A 20935-nucleotide genomic window follows, 5' to 3' on the forward strand; every position below is an offset into this window, starting at 1 on the left:
AGGCTCCGGCAGCTCCCTCAGCCCAGCCCGGCAGCTCCGGCTTCCTCGGCGTGGCCTGCGCGGCCGGTCAGCCCCGCCGGTCCCGCTCCCCGCCTCCCGCCGCCGCTCCCCCGCGGCCCAGCCGCCGCCGGCGGGGAGCGGCCGCCAGGGGGCGCCCTCCGCCCTCGGTGGGCCGCGGGGCGCGCGGGCTGGCGCGGCGGGGCTGCCCCGGCGGCGGCGCCGCCGGCGGGAGGAGCGCGGAGGAGGAGGAGGAGGAGGAGGAGGGCGGGAGGCGGCCGGCTGCGCGGCGGCGGGACGGCGGCGGGCACCGGGAGCCGCGGCGCCCGTTTCCTGCCTGGTGCGGGGCCGGCGGAGCGTCGGGGAGGGCAGCAAGTGGGGTGGGGGGTGGGGAGGGCAGCCCGGGAGAGCCTCCAAATCTGCCGAGCTGGGCTGCAGCGGGAGCTGCCCGGCGCAGGGGTGGGGACTGGCCGCTTCCTTAAACGGCGCGGGAGCGGCGGAGCGGGCCCGCACCGCCCCGGTGCGCCGGGCAGCGCCGACCCTCCCGGGACGCGGCCGCAACACGTGGAGCAAACTTTCGAGGGATGTGTGTCTGCCGCCGGACAGAAACTCCCCCGCATCGGGATTGCGCCGTAATGTTGCACGGAGCAGCTCGCCTCTCTCTGGTTTGATGGTTTTTGGGTGTTGGTTTTTGGCCTTTTTTTTTTTTTTTAAATTGCTGCTTTTGGGTGTTTTGTGTCTGGTCTTTTTTTTTTTTTTTTTTTCCTCTTTCCCCTACTTCTCCTCTGCTGCTTGTTGGGTCGGGACTTTTAAAGCTCGCTGGGGCAAACGCAGCGTGTGAAAAGCCGAGAGAAATGTTGCAGTGTCCCTTGTGGCAACGATTTCTTTTTTTTTTTTCTTTTTTTTTTTTTAAATTTTGCCTTTTGCAAGGGCAAAGAGGAAGGGTGGAAAAAATCCCAACGTGATCAATACCAGTTTAAATACTCATCTGCAAGCAACGGGGCTGCGGGAGGCAGGAGAGGGGACCGCGGTCGCCGGCTGCTTCTCCCCACTTGGTTGTAGCTCAGCCCGAGTCCTCCCTGCGCGTAATCCCGGGGACCTGCGGGGCTGGGGCGGGGAGGCGGCCGCAGGGTCCCTCTCCGAACCCCTTTCCCGTGCTCCCTCCTCACTCGCAGCAGGTAACGGAGGGGCTCGGGCTTCTTTGGCCGTTGGAACCGTACGGGGTGTTTTCGCTCCCGCCCTCCCCGCGCACGAAGTTCCCGCAGGAGCGGGCTCGGGCTCGGCGGTGCCGAGTCACGATGCGCGTCGGGGCCCGGCCCGGGGGCTGCGGGCCCGGTCCGAGGTGCGGGGCTGGCTCCGGGAGCCGGGGCCGGCCGCCTCGCCCCGCCGCGGGCCGGGCCAGCTCGCCAGTCCGGGGCGGGGGCGGCGCGGATCGCTGCCTCCCCCGGCCGGGGGCGGTGGCTGCCGCCGAGGGGGTGGCCCCGCTCCGGCGGGGTCCCCGGTGGCCCCGGGGCGGGGGCTCTGCGCTGGCGGTGGGCACCGGCCAGAGAGAGGAGTTCAATTAAAAAATAGTAACGAGAAATCGCGCAGCCTGCGCCTGATGGGCGAGTTGAGGGCTGGGTCTTTGCGGGCGAGATGAGAGGTTTGTGTCTTCAACTGGCCTACAAAGTCCCAGTTCTCGGCTCCCAGGACCTGCCGGGCTCGCAGCGGGCGAAGACGGAGCGCGGCGGCGCCGCCGCCGCCCGGGGCCGCTCCCGCGGGGTCTGGCCCGGCCCGGGGGGCACCGGCGGGCGTTGCTGGGGCGGCCCTTGCCGCCGCGTTCCCGGCGCCGGGGCCGGCGGGTGCCCCCGGCTCGCCGCGGGCGGGCCGTAGGGAGAGGACGGAGCTGGTTCTCCGCGAACCGTAAGTGCATTTTGTTTTCTTCCACCTCTGAAGGGGCCTCGAACGTGCGCGTCTTACCGGTGCTGGCGGCCATCCCCGCGGCTTCCCCGCGGGCCCCGACGTGCCCGGCCCGGCCGGCTCCGGGCTGGTAGGACGCTGCGCCCGGGCCCAGCCCCGGCAGGGAGCGAGCGCCCGGATTTCGCTCCTGAGAGGCCATGTGCATCCTTCTGACCGCTTTCGCTTTTAGAAAACACATCTGTTTTCTTTTTTCTTTTTTTTTTTTTTTTTTAATACATCTAGTCACTTACATACCAAGTGGCCTCGCTCCCGGTAATTCTCACCCCCCACCCTTCCGATGTTCCTTATTATTTGTCTTTGATTTCGATTCGGCACACTGGTGTGTGCTTCTTTGGGCACAGTGTATGTACAACTCTGTGCGTATCTTTTTGCTTATACAGCATCGTATTTATAAATTCTGTGCCCTCCTGTGTTATGTTACCTTACATTTTAAGTTCTTAGATTAGAATTGCTTTGAGGGTCCTCATAATTTTTTGGATTTATGCAGTGATGTTTTTACTTCTTTCTTGTAAAGTCAGTAATATTGACCTAGAATAAGGAAAAAGGCCAAGTAGCAACAGTATTTTCATGGCTAAGGTCTATAAAGGCAAATGGAAAATTAAAATCTTCCCATGTATTTTTTTGAGGCACTTAAAATTTAATTCTCTCTCTGATACAGCGTTGCAGGAGTCTACATTCTGCTTGTCTGTACACAGACATTTACACACTCCACACAACTTTTATGCTCTGATCCCGTGAGATTTTTGCAAACAAACCCTGTTTTCAGTGCTACATTCTGTAGCATTTGCCCATAAAAATAACAATATTTACTTAGTGTTTCACAATTAGGAAAAATTTGCAAATGGTATCACAGACCTCTGCATACCTTTTTCTTCAGCCTTCTAGATCCAAACACTTGTGCGCAGTATACTAAAATGTATATTAATAGCTATTCCTCTGACATGCGTCGGGGCATGCAGACCTTGATATATCAGAATTATTCCTGTGTGCAGTCCCTTAGTTGCCTTTTTGACCTGGGGGACAGTGGGCACAGCTGGGTCTGCGTTGGGCCTGTTCTCTTTTATTCGTAAGTACTGGTTGGGAGCTTTCTTTGAAACCAAAATTTAAAGGAAAATTTTTTGCACGTTTCTTTTCCCCATATGCCCATTTTTCCAAAGAGCTTGTGTCTAGTGGCCACAAAAAGGGAAAGTATGTGAAAGGAAGGAGTAAAGGCAAAACTACCGTTACCCTTTTAGGAGAGAGCGCTGTTAGAGACCATTCTGCTGGCCTGTTTGCAGCCTCCTTCTCCCTGCAGATCTGTAGCTCTTAATGAAATTAATCTGCAGTGAAATCACAGAAATCTGATTCCAATCATCCACCCTGGAACAAGATGGAGCTACAAGAAGACGAGCATAGTGTAAAAATACTTTAAGCACGCAGAGCTGTATCATTAACATTAAAACCTGATGGTGTGAAAGGGGGGAACGGGGAATAGATTTCTGTGCCTCTCTAGCATGCTCTTTCCAACTTCTTGTGCAACTTCTTAGGTATCACTGGCAAGCAGCAATTTTTGTTGAGGTTGTCTGTGTTGCTCTTCGGGCTCCTGGACTAGCTGGTACGCTAAACTGAAGTTCCTTTCATAGGAGATTTTCTTAATTGTGGTTTGCTTTGTAAAGCTGGTAAACTGCTGGGTTTAGCTTTTGTCAGGTTTAATTTAATCTGGAAATTTTTTTCCTAGCAATAATTGTTTTTTCCTGCCTTTAATTAACTCTGGCAAGTTTCGTCCCCCCCAAACCTATTTTGGAGTACTCTATAGCATAATTTGAGTTACCGTCTTTTGATTTGAGTGCATCATTCATGATTCAGTCAAAGCCTGGCTTCTGTAGGGAGTGAGTGCTCAGCGTTTTAGGGTCATCAGGACTTGTTAAATGTGTACATTTGAGCTTCCAACTTCCTAGTCACTTTTAGAAACTTTATTTTTTTTTCTTAACGGCATTTACCAAGGTGAAAGGACACATTTTTTTCAAGCAGCATTTGTCTGTTTGAACTAGCATGGATGTAGTTGTTTATAGCTGCTAGAACTCTGTTGACAGACTTGCTGATAGTTGGGATGTATTTTTTCTCCATTCATCTACATTATTAGCGATTATTTAGATCATAGCTGCACACACTGCATTGACAGGCACTTTCCAACTTCTGTTTGTGCCCCAAAGAACATACAGTGCAGTGCAGATGTATTTCTCAGCATCTGTTTTACACTGTTGAGTTTAAACATTCTCTCTGAATTAAAGTTCAGGCTGGAAGGGAACATTCCCTCATGCCCCAAATGACTTTTTGTGGGTCGAATTACAAAGTAAAAATATTTTATTTTATTTTTAAATAATATTGCTCTGAAGGCTGGGTTGGGGGTAGGCCACGGTTTAGCACTTTCCAAATGCTAAAGAAGATGGTTCAAGCTTCTGCTGCAAGTTGTGGACAAGCTCTTAAATTACTGTTTTAGCTCTGAAGCTTTCATAATGTCCTTTGCTCTCTGGGATGTAGACTCAATTATCCCCCCCTTCCCTGGTTAATAATGGGGCTTTGTTTTATTTTCACTTCTAAACTTTATGCCTCTCTTGCTAATCTTTCTGTGTGTACAAATATGCTTTCTTCATCAGTCAGACTTGGCAATACTTAGGCCACACTAAACTAGTTCTGGGCAGTACAGCAAGGCTCTCTATTTATCAGGGCCTTTCTGGGGAAGTTTATTACACTGTAGGAGTGACATTTTCAGCCTTCTGAAAGAGTTGGTAAATATTTGGCAGGTTCTACTCCTTCAACAAAAAAAGGGCCATATTTTATCTGTGATAAGGCCTGAAAGAAAACTATCTAGGCATTAAGGGCTTGAGTTGTTGGGCAGAAGGGTGGGGTTCGTGCAGGATATTCTTTGAATTGCACTGAGTGAAGTCAAATGTTTGCCTGCAATTTAGGAACCGCTGTTCCTCTATGTTTGCAAATAGAGACCTTCAAGCCAGGGTTGTATTTTAAGTTGCAGGAGGGCAAGTCTGTGGTGTCTGGGTTACAAGTATATGTAATCAGGGGCAGGTTAGATTCAGACCGTGCCCAGTATCGGCTCCGTTGTTCCATACAGACCTTTCACGGAGGCCTGGACATGCTCGTGTTAGAGCCTGGCACCCTTAGCGAGGAATAAATTTCGTAAGAGTGAAGCATCCAGCATGCACCCAGTTTGCAGATGCTTTCCCCTCCGCTCTTGGCCCCATCCGGAGATGGCAAATCCTGAGCTCGGGGTGTGCTCTGTGCCAGCTCTCGCTGCAGGCCAGCTCTTAAGCACACAGAGGCAAACCAGACGTGGAAGAGAATGTGTTTTTCGCTTTCCACTGCTGGCCTGCTTGAGAAAATCCTTCCAGCTCCTGCTGATTTCATTACTTCCCTTCCTGGAGACCCCAAAAATGGGACATCCCAGAGGAGAGAGGAGGGCAGGAGAGCCTAGAAGAAGCTGCAGGGTGGCTTGTGCTGGCCCGCAGGTGGGGACACCCCTCTGAGGCTTCAACCCCTTCCTGCAGTCCGAGTGATGTCCCTGTAAAATGAGAAAGATTGGTGGCATCTTCGTGGCTTTCACAAGGCAGAGTGCTGTCTCCCTTTGCTGAGCATGGTCTTTGCTTGGTAGAGGGGTTTCTGCTTGGGTTCGATTGCTTTGGGGGAGCAAGTGAGTAGGGGGGAGTGTGCATGTGGTGGTATTAACAGGAGGATTACAACTGCTAGGATCCCAAAGAGGGGAGTGTCTGATGCTGGGGTGGGGAAACCCTTCCTTGATGAGGGCAGAATAGGTCTTTCAAATCCCATTGCCAGTCTGCACATTCGCATGAACCTTCGTGTGAGCCAGCAACAGTGTGGAAAAGAAATCATGTGGCTGCAGACTGAATGAAGGCAATGAGCCAGGGGTGATGCTGGTCCGGAGACGACTTCCTCTTCCCTGCCTAACCGATGGACTGCGGCTTTATGGTGTATTTCTTTAGCACTGAATAACTAAAATATTTCCAAGACTTGGTAGATTTGGTTTTGTACAGACTTCTTGGATTTTATTTGGTCTTAGTGGCCTATCGGTTTAGGAGGATCAGGCTGTTGGTTTTTTCCCTTCTGTGGCAGCAGGCAATGGGCCTTTGTTCTTCCTCTCCTTTGGCAGAAAGTCCTTCACGGTGTCCTGAATGTCCACGTGGGTGGATGATGTGCCCACATTCCATGGCATCATGCAGGATTTCAGTATTTTTCCCAATACAGATCTGTTAGTGACACCATTTATAGGTCCAGGACTGGAGTCTTGACTCTTAGATTGTTCTTGCTAGTGCTGTCTTTCATTATTATTATTTCAATTGCAAAGCGTCCCATCTGACCATGGCTTTGGAGTCTTGCTCAGACAGTTACAGTACGGTACTCTGACAGTTGCAGGGCAGATGACAGACCACGGAGGAATGCCTGCTCCTTCGGGCGTTATTTCGAGGAGCAAACGTTACCCTGAACTGTCCGATCTGGTGAAAGGGTCAGTCTTGTACAGCTGGAGGTAGGGCAGGGACTCTTCCCGTCCTTTTCCTGGTGAAGTCTTGATTAAATGAAATAGCGACATACCAGTTCTTACAGCTGTTTTGAATCTCTATAAATGCACTTTTTTTTTTTTTTCAGTTCTAAGTATGGAATTTCCTCAAACTATAAAATTTGAAAGCAGGTTTCATTCAGCAAGATCTCTTTGCCTGATAACTTTTAAAATATGGTAAGGAACACAATTTAAAACACTTAAATTTAATTCAATCAGCAGCCTGTAGGAACTAATCTACAAGTGGCCCAAAGGCCTGCTAAAATTAGTAATGGTTTTATGTTTTTGGAAAAAAACTCTTTAGGAGTGGCTCTGTTGTTTTACAAAGAGCAGGGCTTTTGAATGCGATACTGTCAATAGGGTTAAATTCAAATGTGCAAGTGCAGTAGTTTAAGGAATAAATTCCAGAAGCTATTTAACGCTCAGCTTCGTTACAGAGTGACGATCAGGTTGGGTTAGGCAGAACTGCCGTATGCTGAAACATCTGGAATAATATCACATTTCCCCAAAACGGAATTTTCTGTAAGAGCAGCAGCAATTGCTGATATTTGAGAGGGTGGAGCTAGCAGCAACCTACAAATGCTGGAAAATGAATTAAGAATTTATAGAGTGAAATATTGAGACTTTGTCAGGAATCGTGATTTTTGATTATGATCTCTTGTTCAAAACATCAGCTAATTCTGAGAACTGGGACTTTCCAGGCTGCGGTGATTGGTGGGACAGTTTACACTGGGGCCAGAAGCTCAACTCCTTGGCACTTGGCTTTTTAGTCTTTTGATGAATTCCAGTGAAACAAGTTGTGGCAAACTGATTTGGAGCTTTGGAGCCAGAATATGCATGAAAAATCTTGTATGAAAAGAGAGATTGTTTCATAAAGAAGAATTTGAATGTAGTTCAGTTAAAATATGCTTGATTTAAAACTGTAAATGCTATTTTGATATTTTATGAAAGATAAAAGTTTCCTCAATTCTAGCATTACGGGTGTATTTTACACCTGAAGGATACTATAAAAGTAGACTTGAAGTCTCAGCTGCATTTTAAATGTCTTTTATTACAAAATCTGCTTTGACTACAAAGATATTTTGTATAATTGTGACTTCATCTGTTAATTTTGAAGGAAATATTTCTGGAGGAGGAAAACATTCCCATGCAAATATAACAGTTGTACAGAACAAGAAGCAGAAAGGTGCTTAATCACAAACAAGCTCACACATTTTAATTTACCTTGGACCATAAAACCAAATAATGTAATTTGTGAAAAAACTTAGATATTTACAGTATCCCTTTTTTTCATTATGGATTATTCAGCAGTACAGTTAATGGTGTTTTATGTCTAGCTTTTAATATATTGAGTGTCTGTTTCACATGAACTACTGTATGCACTCAAAAACCAGCTTGAATCTACATTTTAGAAACAAGGGTTTCTTTTAAACGATTGCACTGAACAATGAAATTCGCTGTGTAACTTAAACTGAATTTCTTAAATCTGAGTTAGTGAAGAACTTAATCCAAAATAGATTGTAACAAAGGAGCAGAACTTCACTGAATCACTTCACAAGGTTTGTTAGCTGCGACTCAAAAAGTGCTACACTGAGATTAGAATTACATTATTCCAAGTCCCAGCCTAAATTTAGCTCCAGGATTCACATACTGGACTCGCTTCATTGGAAGAGTTTGTTTCAGTTGTAGCATATTTGAGCTAGTTTTGCATCTCCTTGGGGAATAAATCATAGCGTGAATGAGAACATTCACACACATTTATGACATTAATGCTATATGCATTCAGAGGTTTTGCATGCATTCAGCCTTTAAAACTCACACTATCTCTAGCATCCTTCCAGGACTTTATTTAATTTCTGTATCAATGGCCATTAAGGGCAGTGAGACACAATTAAACATTTTTTCCTGATAGTGTTTCTTTGCAGACATCTTTGCAAACATATTAATAAGCTTCTCGCTTCAGAATTTCCACTGGAGTGAACTCTCTTCCCCCCAACCCAGCCCCCTGTGAGTAACTGCACTTGTATAGCGAGTTGTTTCACATAAAAATGTAATAAATCCAGAGTAAGGAAAATGCTTATGAGCCAGTTTAAGGTGTTATGTAATACAAGTTACATAAAGTTTTGGATGTCTTCATACTTTTAAGATATTATTGCCTTCAAAAAGAACACAAACTGTAGTTTCATTTCTGAACATCTGATAGGAGTTTAATCTTAAAACATAAATTGGGTTTGTAGATTGTCTACATCACAGAATGAATTTACAGCTCTCCAAAGAAACAGCAGGTGTGCCCACTGCTAAATAAAACACCTCTGGTAAGCCAGTGGAGATATCCTGATCTGCACCAGCTCAGGATTTGTCCTGTACTCTAATTTTGGTGACTGGTAATGTTCTTGGATGAACAGCCATGAGCACCTCGTATCATTTTAGAGCAGTATGTTCATAAATGTTTGGAAATTCTGTAACTTTCAAACCTTTTCTAATTTTGAAGTGCATTTTCCAAATGGAAATATAACTAGCTAGCTATCAGTGTTACATTAATGCTGAATTATGGTCAGTTGCTTGCAGGCAGCAAGCACAGGTTTAAATGTTTAAAAATACATATAATGAGGCTGTTGCAAAGCACAGTAAGCTCTGCTGCAAGTTGCTGTAAATGGGCATGAGTGTTGACTGCAGTGGCGTTGCACTGATTTACTTCTGCTGAAGCCCTGAGCTGATGGGCTACAAGCATGGGCAGTGCTTTAGGGACCCGGCTCCTGCAGCCAGGATCTCACTGAGGAGGGAGGATTTGCAGGAGCACTACCTGCACCGCTCTGGCATGTGGCCTGTGCAGCACACAGGAGATGGATGGGATCAACATGGTGACTGAGCTCTTCCTCTCTTCTCTCCTTTCCCCCTCAAGTAAATCCACACCTGCAAGGAAACACTTTAGTCCGGGTGAAAGAAATGTAGTACATCCCAATACAGCTTCCAGAAATAATCTCCCACCAGAATGATTTCCACAGCAACTAAAGATGTGGCCAAATACTTTTTTTTTTTTTTTAAATGAAATTTGCTACAACTTCACTATTCCAGGCACGGTTTTGAATGTAAGCAGCACTGCTGAGCTATAACCTGACAGCCAGGAAGGAAAACTGAGAATAAAAGCGAAACTGAGTACATTGATTATGGTGGCTGACCTGAAGTCAAATGAAAAAGAACACCAGGCAGCAGGGAGCGGGCAGAAAAGGCGCTGGGTTAACATACTCAGCATATTCTTGCCAGCTAGTCCTGGTGCCTTCTGCTTACAGTCTGTAATGTCCGTAGTGTGTTAGGGCCAAAGGAAAAATACCTGTGTACACCCACAGAAAGTCCAGCTCTGAACCGGAATCTTCTTAACCACAGCAGGGGTAGGAGCAAGGCCTCGTGTTCATTAATAGTATTTTTAAAGGGACAGAATTTCCCCCTTTCCCGAGCATTTCTTGTGCACCCCATACAGTATGGAATAGCAATCATAAACCTGGACACTGGTAGAGCTTTAACATTTTCATTAAAATATCTCATTAAAAGTATCTGGCAAAACGATTCGTAATTCACCTAAGATGGAATTCAGTTAACTTTATGGGTCTAAAAAGTGGGTCCTTGGTCTGAGCTCCCTCTCGAGGCAGAGGGAAGGGGAGATGGCTCCAGGGTCAGTGTGTGTCACCGGGCTAGTCTGACACTTGAGAGTGGGAGGTAGCACCCTCTGCAGTACCACTCTTATACTGCTCATCAGAGGAAGTTTGTACAATCAACTTCTAGCTACAGATGCTAAGACTTACAGCTCCCCATGCAACTTATGCAAATGGAAAAGCTTTAACCACGTATTTCACTTCACTCTTAGATGTGCTTGATGGCTTTGGTATCAGGGGTCTAAAACCTGTAGGTATGAAGCTGCTCCTGTAACACGTCAGTGGTGGTCAGGCACTGAACGCCAGCAGGCACTGGTGCGTGCCTACACAGTTCAGCTCTTCTGAACATTGCTGTGACTTTCAATCTATATGGCAAGTGAACAGGGTTTCTCTAGCCTATTCTTATGGCTCTAAACTATCAGTAATCTTAAGGACACTAGCTCAACTTCATGTTGCCAAATCCTGTCTAGTGTAATGACATTCAGCAAGTGAGGGGGGTGGTGCTGTGACTTTTACTGCTGTAAGGATCTTCTGGATATATAGGGTTAGACCCTAAACCAGTGGACATTCCCAGCGGTTATTGAACCTGTATCTGGCAATCTGGTCCCTTTAGAAAAACGTTTCTGAAGTAATGCTGCAATGAAAGAAAAAGTCATGTAAATTCTCCCAAACCTACAGCATTAAGGCTAGGTTCCCTGGTAATACAGACTTCATGTTTCTGTGGAAGATTTTACTGCATTTTGTACAAAAAATAAAAGCTGTAAACTTACAACAAAAGACCAACATCTTAAGCAGAGCGCAACATAGTTTAAAAGCTGGAGGTCACCATATTAGTGCCGTAAGAAGAGTGAGGGCACCCGGGCTTGGCCAGCCGTCTCTCTGGGGACTGTCGTTCTTTTTCCTCTTCTCTGTTGTGCCCCAGTATCCAAAATAGGCACTTTTCATGAATGTACTGGCAATAAACAGCATGTGATGGGATTAGTTAGGAGGAGCAGCCAAAACGTTTATCAATTATTGTATCTGTTTTCTTCCTCAAAGAAAGCTTCCTTCAGAGGCACATGCCTCCTCTCTTGTAATCAAATCCTCTGTGCTTTCAGTTGGTTGTTGAAAATTGATTTGCACATGCTTTGCTCTAATTGAAGTCTCTTGGCTTGTCAATATTAAATGATTTTCCTGGGTGAATTTGGGCATGGGTGTTCCCTGACTGCGATGCTCCAGCTGGCAGTGCACACGGGTCACACGCCTGCCTCGAGAAGTGGCTCTTGTCTGCTGCATTCAACCTCCCTGAGCGAGGATTTCCTTGGTCATAAAAGAGCCAGTTGTGTCTTAAAAAAAAAAAAAATGGAGCTTTCCCAGTCTCCTCTGCTTGCTCCTCCCTGGGGAATGGATACAAGTTGACCTTCCTGAAATTATTATGAACTAGGAATAAGCCTTTGCTGGAAAGGTGGGAAAGCGCAGTGAAAAAAATCCCCAGGATCATGTACACTGTGGCTAATGAAATGTGAATTTACGTGACCACCCATAGCTGATGCACATTTTATGCTTGAGTTCTTCCATGCGATGAGTCCACTGCTAGCAGGGGCAATAGTTTTAATGATATGCATCATATTTTTTTAGGACTTTGTACACTGCTCATACATAAGGGAACTAATCCCCGAAGTGTGCAAATGAAATGAATATAAGTTCTTACCTGAAGCCTTATTCAGGCAAAGTAAAAACTAAGCCCAATGCTTTTTAAAAGCTTGTGAATGATAATAATTAGCTCATGTTTTAATGCTAATACATTCTGATAATATATATACTATTGTAATACCCATAATGAGTATTGGTGGGAACATGGGGAGAAGAGGTACAAAAGTTGTAATTTAAAAAAAAGTCAGAAACCAGATTTTGTGTGAATCCTTTGGAGTGTATGACCACAGGAATATTCTTATATTCTTTCCACTTACTGAGCCTCAAAGAACTGGAAAAAGGGGAGCACCAGGATACTGATAGATCTACTTAAAGCTCCAGGTCAGTAGCATGCTTAAGCACATGCTTAACTTTAAGCATATGATTAATCACATCCCTGGTCCATGCAGTAATTAAACATGTGCTTATGTACTTTGTACAGCGCAGTACCAGCCTGCAGGCGTTCTCTAAATACTGGTGTGCCTGAGAAAGTGGTGAATCAGAAAGTGATTTTTGGCTGGAGTTTGGAAATGAGCTTAAAAGAGTTAGCTAGGCACCCAGGACTCATTATATTTGAATAGCTATGGAAAAGCTGGTCTTGTTAGCAGAACCGTGAAGTAGCAAGGTGTGGTCATTTACTTTATGGTAATGCCTTAGTTTTGTTTAAAGTAAAATTTAAAATCCCTTTTGCTTGGCAATTTCCTGCTGCTCCCCTATAACTCTTTGCTTCCCTTAATGCTGGCCAGACCAGATTCTGTTCCAGCGAAGCCCAAGCTGGGCAGTCCTGGCTGACAGCTTCTCTCTTAACTCGCTGGTCAGAGTTTAGGTAGATTCAGAATTGGAGGCAGCACTGGCAGGTTGATGCCAGTGGCACAGCTGCTTCTGCTGTTGGTGATCAGTCCAGGCGCAGCTCTGCAGTAACGCGCTGCTCTGGGACGCGGCAGGCATCCGCGCGCTGCTGCCTGCTAGCCATATGCCCACCAACCCGCCCGGGTTTCTCCAGCACTCCTGTGCCGGGGGCCATACCCTTGGCTTACGGCTGCACTAGTAAACCCAACAGCTGATGGCTGTGTGCTGAGCGTGGTCCTGGGCAGAACTTTGGCCTGGGACTTTTCCAACCAGTCCTGTATATGGTCTGAAAGTCAGCGTGAGCAAGGGACCATTATCAATAGGCTCTTTGGATGTGGCCTCCCTTCTTTTGGTGGCTACGAGACTTTAATAGGACAGCTGTGGCCAGACTGGGCTGGTTGGCTGTGCCCTGGCTAATTTGCTAGCAGTCATGTAGCCTCTTCTAGCCAGAGCTCCTCCCCTGGTGTTTTTCTCCTGGCGTTCTCCCTTCCTGTCCCTTTCCTTGTGCCAGCCAGTTTCATACATTAGTCGTCACACCAGCAAGCTCCCTTCTGAGTTGCTCAGGGTGTGTTTTGCTAACATGCTTGTTTGGCCGTGTGATGTGACCAGGCAGCACTGCCATCCTCCTCTTTGCCAGCCTGAGCCAGATAATGGTCTCTTGCCACTCAAGGTGGGTGTAATGTGGCAGCCTCTAGAACACTTTTTGATGACTAATTGTTTTATTTTACATAATTTTAAAAGTCAGTTAGCTGCTTTAACTTCCTTGTTCTCCAAGGCCTCTGCATATAAATGCTAGTGAGGTCACCACAATGAGGCAAGTTAGTGCAGCATCAAACGTTACTATTTGAACTATTTGCTCCTACATATCTGAATGGTGGGAGGCTCGTTTTCAAAGCAGCCTCCATGGAAAGTCTGCGTAATGTGTTTGATTATCCAACCTTGTCATTCTCAAAGGGACCCAGTCAAGATTAACAGGGCCTAAATGTACCATCTTCTAAAAATAACTCTGGCTTTCCAGCTCCTCTGCTGATGTTGGTGGTGGGAGGGAGGGGGAGTGACGCTCCAAACTGAGGATTGCAAAGAAAGTGGAAATGTCAAATGCACATGACCAAACCCCCGCCATGTCAGCCCCAGAGGATAGGTGCTCTTCCTTTAGTGCTCAAGTGCTCCTTCACTTTCGGGTCCCAGTGCAGTGCACCCTCCTGTGCATTGGCTCTTCCAGGGGACGATGCTGGAGCCGTGAGGACAGGGAGCTCGGCACTCCGTGCAGAGGCTGGGCGGCTCTCGCTGCTGGAGACGGCAGCAATGGGGATGTCATTTGTTCCTTGGCAAAGTGAGAGACTTGCTGAATTTTCCTAATGTGTGTATTTTTATTTTCTTGTTTTCTTGCGGGTGAGGGAGACTAATGAACCCAGCTAACATTGGCACTCCTGGAGCACGCTTGGGCCTGCACAAAGGATGGCCCAATCACAGTCATAGTTTATGCTGGCAGGACCCCAGGCCAGTAACTGCTGCTCTTAGTAACTTGTTCACAGTTGACGGCATTTCCCAAACGCCGGGTGCAATTGTGCTGTGCTGCAGTCTCTCTCGGGGCAGGACATGCCTTCGTTCTCCTGCACTGCGCACTTAATATTTTCTTGCGGATGTCTCATGTAATTTTCAAGATGGCCTGATCTTGGTTGGGGGAGAAAAATATGAGACAAGCCTCTTTTCAGAAAGTAAACCACATATAAGTGGTTTTTGGAAGCTGCTTTGCCAGTGTTTCTCCAAAGCAGCTCATTAATTTCAGGGCCACACTGGTATCAGTTATTTTCTTGCTGTCGTGTCCAGTGGCTCGTGCACCTGGAGTCGGCTCCAGGTTTGGGAACTGTACAGTGTGCAGGGTCCTTGGAGCCCTGGTGTGTTTTAAGCTGCTCTGAGGGCAGCCCTTCTGTCTTTTTCAAGCTACACAGAGCCAACGCTGCTGCCATCTAAAACCAGAGGCTGAAGGTCTTGTCTGGGCAGAGCAGGATCGGCAGCTGTTGTTAAAAGGGCCAGAATCTCTCCTGTGAGTGGGTGTTATTCATTTGGTCATACCAGTCCATTCCAGCTGAGGATCTGTCTCTTTGTTTTGTGTATAGGACAATTTGTTTTCAATTTTTGTTTCTGAAAGGAAACTGTCAAGACAAAATTCACACTTAAAAAAATTAAGGGAAACAGCCCTTTGTCCATTTCTAACAATCCCCTTCGATGACTAAAGCTGGAAGAATTCTAGAAACTGCAGTCATTTTCTACCTTCAGTTTGGGTTTGTGCTGTTCTTGCGTTTTCTGAGTTTCAAACCCAATGCACCAAAAAGACTTCAGTCCCAAATCACCCTGATAATATCTGTGTAACCTAGAGATCTGTGCTGTGATGATAAAAATCTGATTGTGCTTTATCTAGAAGTGGAACTGGGGCAGCAGGGAGCCCGGAGCAGCTTGGGCAGTATTCCTCTCTTCTAGCACGCACAGCCTCGTGCTGGCTTTACAGTCCGAGAAGCACCATGTAAAGCCTCGGTGAAGGGAGCAGCACATACCTGTCCTTACTGGAATCTGCCAGCAACCCGATGCGAGTAAAATAAAATTGGCGGTGAGATACCCGGGCTGAAAATTGCAAGGGCTCCCATTACCTGCTTTTGTGTACCCTGGGTGTGCTCTATGTGATTGTGGTGGGGTCCTGGCTGCTGGGGAGCTTGTGGTCTCCGTGGGGCTGGAGCTCATCAGATTTTCTTCCACGTTAGTACAACAGCAAGTGCTGCAGGGTCCTGGTCCTTGCCTGGGGCTCCGTCCTACTATAAAGAGTTTTTTATTGTTAATCCAAGAAAAAAAGAAAAAAACTTTTAAAAATAATAACAGCATGCATCTCATTTTCATTTTAGTCCTAAAAACTACTTGATGCTCATTACAAAGGAATTGATTCCTTAAATGAATGAAGCAGCCGTGAGTGCTGCTTTCAGTGTGGGACTGCTGACGCTCTGACTCATGCTTTGCTTCTTGCAGGCTCTGGCTTTTATGCTTCATTTAGGACACCAACGTCATTAGCATTCAGAGGGCTGCTGCTTTTTTTTATTATTATACTGCTGTTGTAATTTTTTCAAAGATGCAAATAATATTTGGAGCAGAATCACGGCTCATGTTTTATTACCAAATCAGTGCATAGGGTTTGCTTTTGACTTGCAAGCCTTAGAAGAAGTTCTAAATGAAAATAAGGGGTGGCTTTGTACAGTAACGAGAGGGTCTCAGGGGTGTTTTGGATGCCAGGTTGCCTGCTACTGCGGAGCGTCATGCCCTGTTAGGACGGGTGAGGATATTTGTCTTGTGTTGCACATGGCTGGGATCTTTGTGACTGCCCCAAGCCTTGGCATTTCCACTGCCTGCAGAGCGGCCACGCCAGCCTGCGTGCGTGTCCCTGGAGATGGCATGTTTGAACTGCAGCAACTCCAAACAAGATGCTGCTCTGTGCGGCTGAATGTGACAGCTTGGCCTCTTTGTTTTGGAGCTGAATGTTAACACACCGGTTGAGGCCAGCAAGTGCTTGGGCCCAGGCAGGGAGCTGTGCTCCTGGACATCACTGTGCTGCCACTCACATCTTGCCTCGCAGGTTTTCAGAGACACTCAACCACCTGTGATCTTCCTAGCCTGTAACGGGGAATGGGGGAAAGGGTCCTTTGCTGAAGGGCTTGATGTCTTTACTACAAGGAGGGGGGGAAGAAAGAAGAAAAGTCCTGAGAGTCCTCAGGGGTTCCCTGCTCTGCCACAAAGGCCCTGGAAGCCTTCGAGCGTGTCACAAAGTCCCTCTCAAGGGCCACAGCTTGCAGAGACACTTGCAAGCCCACCATGGGGATGGGGCCCGTCCCAGCACCCTACAGACAGAGAGTTCATGGGGAAACAACAGAGCCGATTGTGGGAATCTGCCTATGGTTTCTGTTGAGTCCACCCCCATCAAAATTCAAATGATGATGAATTAAAAGGAAAGTGTTGCACCTTGCCCTAAGGACATGCTGGGCTGGGCTGGGATTTCCAGGAGGACTTGTGAATGGGGGTTGAAAATTCCCAGCCAACTACTTGGCACCTTTTTAGTAAGAAACCTATAGATCTTTTTCAGCTATTACTTAAGCTGAAAGTTGTTGAGAAATCAGTAGTAATTCCCTAATTAAAATCCCTGCTTTATTAATAAATTAAAAGCAACTGCTTCTGCAGCTGGGCATATGGGTATGACCTGCGTGCTGCAGCTGGGCAGCTCCAGGCACCCCGGGGATCGCAGGTTATGCTGCACGAGTGCAGGATGTGCAGCACTGCCTGCGAAACGGGCTGGTCAGCCCTGGGGTCTCCGCTTCGCCTGGACAAAGCACCAGGGCTCATCCGATTGCCAATATCATGTGTATTTGCAGGATAATGTGTTATTGCCTTTTGCCCCAATGATGTGGGGTATTTCAGGGCTGCTTGCAGCTAGCTGTGCCAGGCTCTGTTTGATGGCATTTCTGCCGAGTGACAGACGAGCCATCTGGCGTTATGCTGAAATGCAGTGCGGCGTTTGCTTAGGAGGGAGCTTGCAGGGATGACAAAGCAGTTCCACACCTTCCGCTGGCCGTGTCACGGCTGGGCACCGGGGCTGGGGCGGCGACTGGGCACATCAGCAGAGCCGTGTGTGCCAGCATGAGATGGCACAGCCATGCCGGAGAGAAAGGACCCTGTCAGACCTCTGCCCTCCTAGGGATGGACTGAGCGGCAGCAAGAAAAATGAGGGACTTTCAGGGGCAGCTGTGTTTTACTAACCCAGTCATAATGCCCCTAAAAATCCTTATTGTTCTTGCAATGGTCAACTGTGACCTCCGGCACGGGGAGGCCTGGAAGCAAAGCACTAGCGCTTGGGCAGGGCAGGCCTGCCCTTGGGAAGGCTCGCTTGCAAGGAGCAGTGTTTCAGGCTGGGGAAAGAGTTTCTGTTGGAGTGGAGCTGAAGAGATGTGTTGTTGTGAATTGTGGCGTGGAGCATGTACTGTGTGCAAAGCTCAGGGCGTGAGGACTGGAACACAAAGTGGGAGAAACGAAACAAACGGAGTGCTTTCCCTCCCTGTTGTGGCTGTCTTGCATTTCCCCCCACCAGAGTGAAATGCAACCGGAGAGATGCACAACCCAGCCCCAGAGAAAGAGCCAAACCCAAACCACTCCTCCCCCAGCCCCAATTCCTGTTTTACTCCTCTTTCAGCTAACTGCTCTAAGTCATTGCAGGTCTCTGCTCATCCACAGCACCTTTCTCTGAGCTTTCTTTCTACTCTCATTTTTCAGATCAGACCAGGATGCAAAGAAGCAATTTGTTAAACAGTACCGCAATATTCAATTATTTGCCATCTTTATGCATTCTAACACTTAATTTGCATTTCTGAGAGCTGCTGTATGTTGAGTAAAAGTTTTTATTTTCACTGAACTTTGCAACAATGTTCAAAGCTTTTATCCTGTAATAACTCTACCTAGGGGTATGGATAGTCAGATTAATCTGGCCCCTTACAACAGCAACAGTCCCTTTCACACTGTCTGGTTGGATTACTCATTACCTTTTTGAAAAGGCTTTGTTTAAGGCTTTTATAATGTTTATCAATTAATTGATATGTTTATCAATTAATTCTGCTTTATATGCCTATGCCAATAGATTAGAAATGCATGCTTTTTTTTTTCCACAGTGACTACATAGACTTCCTTTACACATCACTCACCTATTTTTAATTGGGTTATATGGCTCTGGAGCAAGATTTACTCATTTGTTATTTGTTATTCTCAGGAGCATTTCAACTGCTTTTCTTAAAGCTGAATTCTTTGTAAATAAGAAGTGACTAGAAACCCTGAACTGAGTCCCAGGTCTCACTTACTTTGTAAGGCACACTGACGCTACTCCAGTTAAGGTATGGTATGAATGAGGAGCTGTACCAGCTGCTGTGGAATGAGTGTGTTCACATGAAGTCATCCTGCCGTAGCTATTGCAGAATCATCAACTTGGCTGTGAAAGCAAGCCCTAAAAGACAATCCTTGTCCCAGTGACTGTGTGACTAGATAAGATGAGACAATGGGCACCAGAAAGGCACTTTACTATCAGTTAAGGATGGTACTGTTCAACCACCTGGGAACAAAGGAACTTGGGCTGCTCAAGGCCCCACAGGACTGCCTGCACATCCTTACCTGCGGGCCAATTCCAGGAATGTGCCACTTTTGGAACTGTTTGTTTTGGGACTTCCTGCTTTGACACCTCTGATTTCTGAGACTGCCCCATCATAGGAAGCCCCAGACCCTCTGCTCCTCTCCTCGAGGATTTCTTCATCTAGCAACTCCCATTCATCTGATACTGAAACAAGATGGAAGGGCTTGAATGTTTCCTTGGCAAGATGTGTGGATGGAATTAGTTTAATCTGTTCTGATTCTGGTATCTTCCAAGCCAACTGGACTCAATCACCTCAACTGCTAACAGGCTACAGAGCAATGACCTACTACAGTGGAATATTCTTTGTGCTGAAAACAGGAAGATCGGGAATGAGGGTTTGTAACTTTTCTGGATGTGTTTCTGTGTTACAATTTTTACCTTTATTATCACCACCTTACTCAAAATAAGAATATTTATATGTTAAAATAAACACATTTTTGCTCTGAAATACTGGAATACGCCTCCCGAGCTTCTTCCTATCTCAGCTCTGCCACTCTGAAGAGAACCCACTCTTGGATTTTAAAGTCAGAAGGACAAGTCTGAACCTCTAACAGAGGATGTGCACAGAGCAACTCTTGCAATTCATCCTGACGCCAGGGCCCTGATGAATGGATCTTTTTCTTATGTGCTGTGGGAACTCTGCCTATATAAATGTCTGACAAGCTGTTCCAGTGCTTTATAACCTTGTGTCTTGTACCTTATGGCAAGCTGCAAGTTCCCGCTTATGCATCTCGTACGGGCTCTGTGGACGAAACCCTTCATGTATGTGACTGCATGTGGTGAATAGGAGAGCACAGTGGTTTGGTGCTATTTTTACCCTATCTGTTCCCAAAACAGCTCTCCCAGTCACGCCGGTCACACACATCCCCTCCAGTTGCCATCCTGCCTGTCAGAGGTCTGCAGGGACACTTGGTACATGGCCAGGGGCTTATATGCAGGATCCCTTGTGCATGTCCTGCAGGTGGGATCCAGCCCCGCGGGCCCCTCTTTAACACTTTAGGATAGTGTCAGCAGCCCCACCAGTCTGTTTCTCTCTGCCCAGGCCAAGCCACTAAGATTTCAAGAACAAATCTGGCTGGTTTGGGTTTTGTTTTCTTTTGAAAGTTCAGTGTCATTTAGTACCTTCGATTTGGCTTGGAAAAACACAGAAATACCTAAAATAAAGGGGTTTTGAAAAGTAAATGCAGGCAATCATAGTTTTTTTCAGACTCAGTCTCAGGTGATGCCATCAGCTTCTACTGCAGTTAAGCACTGCCCCAGACTTCCTTGAAGCTGCCATTCTTAGTCTATCCTAAGTAGTATGAACACTAAAATAGACCCTACTGAAATAAAACACTCTGGTACTCATATGCACACAATTCCTTCCCTGAAAAATGGATAAAGGCAGATGAACTAAACTTGAGCCACCATTCATGCTACTTTGCACATCCTTGGGAGATGCAGAGCATCTAGACTGGAAATCGACAGCCCACAAAAAATAGACCCGAAGCAGCAAAGAGCAAAGGGTGTGGGGGGAAAAAAAAAAAAAAAAATCACTTCTCTTCAAGTACAAGCAATTCTATTAATGTTTTTCAAGTACCAGTGTTCCAGGTGGCAAGGAGTTTCTCCCTGCAGGGGACACTTTCTGAACTGCCTTGTAATACTGTCAACTGCTTTCAGTGCACAACTCCTGTCCAGAATAGTGTGGTACATACAATCAAACAGAAATTGCATGTCAGATACATAAATGGAATAAAACCAGTGCAGGAAATAATTTTGCAGGCAAATTTGTTGCTTTCGTTTACTGAAGCACTTCGGTACTTTGCTGTAGATGAATAGCTGCTTCATGGAGGAAATACGGTTATTTAAGCAAACTTTCATCATAACTTAAACATTTAATTTTCAGCCAGGCTGAAGAAAAACCAAGCTCTCAAGGGACCTTCAGCTTTAGCAGGTCGTTGGCTTTGTCTTTTTAACTGGACCAGAATCTGCCCTGTTTAACTAAGAGAACATTTGCAGGAGTTGGTGGGAAAGAAACAGCAACTTTTCCAGTGA

At 46.6% G+C, this 20935-nt stretch overlaps 1 long non-coding RNA gene across 1 annotated transcript; it reads left to right on the forward strand.

Moving 5' to 3' along the window:
* The first annotated feature begins 1820 nt into the window (after positions 1-1820).
* LOC141932936 (uncharacterized) lies at positions 1821-19349 on the forward strand. The gene is made up of 2 exons (XR_012625964.1): positions 1821-1899; positions 18488-19349. It is a non-coding gene; the product is annotated as an uncharacterized LOC141932936 (long non-coding RNA).
* The last annotated feature ends 1586 nt before the right edge of the window (positions 19350-20935 follow it).

The sequence above is a fragment of the Strix aluco genome, chromosome 21 (genome assembly GCF_031877795.1).
Source record: "Strix aluco isolate bStrAlu1 chromosome 21, bStrAlu1.hap1, whole genome shotgun sequence".
NCBI classification, from domain to species: domain Eukaryota; kingdom Metazoa; phylum Chordata; class Aves; order Strigiformes; family Strigidae; genus Strix; species Strix aluco.